Source organism: Manis pentadactyla, chromosome X (genome assembly GCF_030020395.1).
Source record: "Manis pentadactyla isolate mManPen7 chromosome X, mManPen7.hap1, whole genome shotgun sequence".
Taxonomy (NCBI): Eukaryota; Metazoa; Chordata; class Mammalia; order Pholidota; family Manidae; genus Manis; species Manis pentadactyla.
Genome location: NC_080038.1, coordinates 41,823,592 through 41,828,193, shown reverse-complemented (window position 1 = coordinate 41,828,193; position 4,602 = coordinate 41,823,592).

Genomic DNA, 4,602 nt, shown 5'->3' with positions numbered 1-4,602 from the left:
CCTACAATGGAAAATCATCAAATCACTACAAGATGCCACCTATATAGGACAGCCATCTTTCACTACATTAGTCCACTGCCTATTTACTGGTAAGGGGCTAAAAAATACCATCAAACAAGTAACTGAAGCTTGTCATCTCTGTACCATTAATAATACACAAGGAAAACCATGATCCCACCTAGTACAGCCTATTCAACAGTGAGGATCTTATCCTGAAGACTGGCAGTTAGATTTTACCCAAATGCCTCTATGTCAAGGATACAGATTTCTCCTGGTATATATAGACACCTTTACTGGGTGGATAGAAGCCTTCCCTACACGGACAGAAAAGGCCAGAGGGTTGCTGGGAGCCAACCTACTCTGCCTGCCTGATGGCACAGCCCAGGAGGCCGATGGATGGAAGCTGCATAGCGGGCCTCCAAAGGGAAAGCTACTGATATCTCTTCTATTGCTTAATTTGACCATTCCCCTAGATTTGAGCAGCCCTCATGAATCAGAAAAAGTCCCTAGAGAAAGGACTGTTAGGAGCCATAGAGCAATCATAAAACTCAGCTTGTGACTCTGCACATTCCTCTCAGGCCAGTGGGTTATTATCCCCGGGTTGGGAAATAGAAGAAAGCTCAGGTGAATTCAGGGTACAACTCCCTGGCCAACTTGGCCCCCAGGAGAAACAAGAGGTGACCAACATGGGGTGTGGATCAGGAAAGCAGGTGGAAAAATATTGGTAGAGTCCCCTTATGAATCATTACTATAGAACTTAGAGCACACATTGTTATAGTCAAGATCAACAGAAGGAACGCTGCTCATTCTACTGTAAATGGTTTCAGGAAACTGGAAAACACATGCCCCCACAGCGAGTTTAGGTGGGAGTCCAGTTAAGCAAGTTTTAAGACACATTCAGAAGACATTGTGGTGCCTTGTAGAAATTTAACCTGAGATTAGAGTAACAGAAAAATCTTGAGGAAAAGACCATAATGACCTTTCATGCTTGGGAAAGCAGGGGAACATTCCGAGAAGTAGAGTATGCCATAAATCACCTAATGACACATGCTTTATGATGATTTTATGTAACCAATCCCCTATATATTGCTTGAAGTTTCTATCAATAAACAGGCCAGCTTAGCATCTTTGCTAGTGTCTATGTCCTCACTCACCGACACCGTTCCTCCTTCAGGGACCCCTGGACTTGCTGGAGCTGGACTCCAGCAAGTAGTGGCAAAAACTTTACTACATGAAATCATTCCACGGTTTGGGCTCCCAAAATCACTCCAGTGACAACGGTCCTGCCTTTGCATCCCAAGTTACCCAATTTATTTCACAAGTGCTGGGCATCTCCTACCACTTACATTGTGCCTGGAGACCCCAATCTTCTGGGCAAGTAGAACAAGCTAATCAAATCCTTAAGGCTACTATTCGAAAGTTAGTACAGGAAACCTCTCTAAATTGGGTCAAAGTTCTACCCATAGCCTTATTAAGAGTTCGAGTAGCTCCAAAAGCCCGTCTTAATTTCAGTCCATTTGAAGCCACCTACGGACAGCTTTTTCTATACACTGACCTTTTATTAGACCCTGAGGCCAGTGACTTATCAGAATATGCCACTTCCATACACTAGTTCCAACAGGCTCTGAGAGAATTTGGACTCACCCAGGTCCCAGTCTCTAATCAGAGGACAAGCCTCTGTTTAGCCCAAGAACCCAGGTCCTCATCAAAGTCTGGAAAGATGGGTCACCTCAATCTCAGTTACAGCCCATTTGGAAAGGACCCTACCCTGTCCTTATGTCCACTCCTTCAGCTGTCAAGGTCCCTGGAGTCACCAGCTGGATACATCGCTCTTGAGTGAAACCTTGGAAAGAACTGACCGCAGAGGACAATATCACCCGGGACCCCAGCTATACCCATGAACCACTAGAAGACTTAAGACTTCTTTTCAGATGACAACTGCCCAAATAAGATAAGTCACTCATGACTGAGCTCACAAATTGTCAGTCAACTTTCTTTGCCTTATTTTTCCTTCTTTGGGAATTTTCCCTCCCTTGGGCTCTTCTGTCTTATGTCTGTGGAGATAACAGCTTGGTCCCTGTGCTTAAACATAGCTTTTCAAAAGTGGAGTTAAACTAATTATACTATAACCAATACCACTATACCATAACCAATACCTCGGCTATGAATATGAATCTCTCAAGACTTTCCCTTTAGAAAAACTCACTGGCCTTTGCTTTCACACTTATTCTCATTTCCTGGCACATAACCAGCCATGGGCTACTCCTAAAAGAATTCATGGACACTGGATCCCTTCACAAAACCCTAAACTTAACACATCACCTCTTAAATATTACCAATCCTCAGCTAGCACGTGACTGCTGGATATGTCTCTCTATGTCCTCTACCAAGTACACAGCTGCTCCAATTCCAATCCTCTTATGGCCTAACCTTACCCTCCATTCCAAGTACGAATGGGAAGCCCCTCCCAACTAATAAATTTAAATAGTCTTTATGACTTCCAAATCAGTGAATATACAAAAAGAACAATTACAGGAAGAGCAGTCCAACTCTTCCGATCCTATTTAGACAATTTAACTCAAGCTTCCGCTACTGACCTGCCTGTCTGGGCACCAATAACTTCCCACACTTTTCAGGCACCACTGTGCATAAAAAGATATCAAACTTCAGGCCAAAAGTTAGGAGAGCTTGAAGAGCATCTCTGTAACTTCACCTTAGAGATCAAGCCCTCAAACAACCATGCCAACTTTCAAGTCACTCAAGCAGCCCCTTTTTCCAAACCTGTACGATTTTCATGGAAACCTTCCTTACAGGTCAATACATTAAAAAATAAGCAGTCAGGATATTGACAAGGCAGACCTGCCTCTTGGATAAATATTTTCCCTTGGGAAGTATGTTCCTATCCTACTCAACATGAATGCTTAGTAGTCCCCACTTGAGAAAATTCTTCTGAGTGGGTTCTAATAGATACCAAAAGGAATTTCATACAATGGGAAAACAAAACTTCTGGAGCAGTTCACTACATGCCTCAGGGCCCTTTTCAACCCATAACTGGAGCTGTATTAGCAGGAACCCTATCTGCCTGAGAAAATGAAAACAACAAACTCACCCACTTATTTTTCATTGAAACTAATTTCTGCCTCAAAAACCAAGGAGTCATTTTCTTATGTGGATTAAATACCTATTTATGCCACCCAGGTCATTGGTCCGGGACCTGTACCCTAGTCCACCTGGCTCCAGACACTGACATAGTCCCCAATAACCAATCACTAAGCAGTCCTCTGTCCTCTCACATAAGAGCTAAAAGAGCTATACAGTTCATTCCTCTCTTAAAAGGCTTAGGAATCACCACAGGACTAAGCTCTGACATAGCTGAACTATCTTGCTGTCCTATTATGAAAGCCTGTCCAAAGATTTTTCTGACAGCCTAGAAGAAATTGTCCAAAGTATTATAACTGTTCAAAATCAGATAGACTCCTTAGCAGCAGTCACGCTTCAAAACAGAAGAGGATTAGACCTCTTGACTGCTGAAAAGGGAGGCCTATGCCCCTTTCTAGAAGAAGAATGTTGTTTTTATGCTAACCAGTTAGGCCTAGTTAGAGACACAGTCCAAAAGCTTTCTGAATGTGCCTCCAGAATCTGACAACAACTATCAGAATCCTGGGGCAACTGGTCCCAGAAATGGAACTGGGCATCCTGGTTACTTCCCTTAACAGGACCCCTGCTGATGCTTCTCCTAGCCCTACTATTTGGACCATGCTTACTAAATCTCTTAACTAAATTTGTTTCTTCCAGACTAAAGTCCATCGAGGCCAAAATCCTGTTGTCAGGATTCAAGCCCTTGCCAACTGATGAATCAGCTGTCTTCCTGGGACCCCCTAGATGGACACCCTTACTGTCCTACTCTTCACCATCCCAACAGTCAGCAAGCAGAGGGACCCAAATGACCACACTGTCCCTCACTAACAGGAAGCAGCCAGAGTAGTCGTCGTACCTCATCCCAATGACTTGGGTCCTACCTGCTTGAGGGGGGAATCTTAGGCAGAAAGACAGAAATGAGCAGGATGGAAAGGAGAAAGGGCCCCCCAAAAACTCAGGGAGTTGATCAGGGGAACCAGAAAGCCAGAAATGATCAGAGAGTTAACCAGATGAAGACACAGGGTCCAAGGGTGACTCAGGAAATGTCCAGGGTCCCCCAGATAAGAAATATCAGAGGTGCAAGCACAGCACAGCCCCTGTCTCCATTTCACCAATCGTAACAAGCCTAGAGAGCTGACTGCTGTCAATCAAGGACCTCTCTGCCCTGCCAAAACCACATAAAAGGAGCCTCAGAATGAGCATCCAGGCCTGTCTTATCTTAGGCAGGCCCGCTCTGCTACTCTATGCAGAGTGTATTAAAGCTTACTTTGCTTTCTTGACTTTGGTTTCTTGTCTCACTATATCTGACTTCCCTGTGACACCGAGCCAAGTCCTTTCCTTCCCAACAAGAAGACAAAGTGATGGGGGCTATTTTAAGGCAAGCATACACCACTAGATCTTAAGGTTAAAAAACCTGAAACTTGGTTAATGGGGTATCAGGAGGCAGAGCGACATGGTCATATG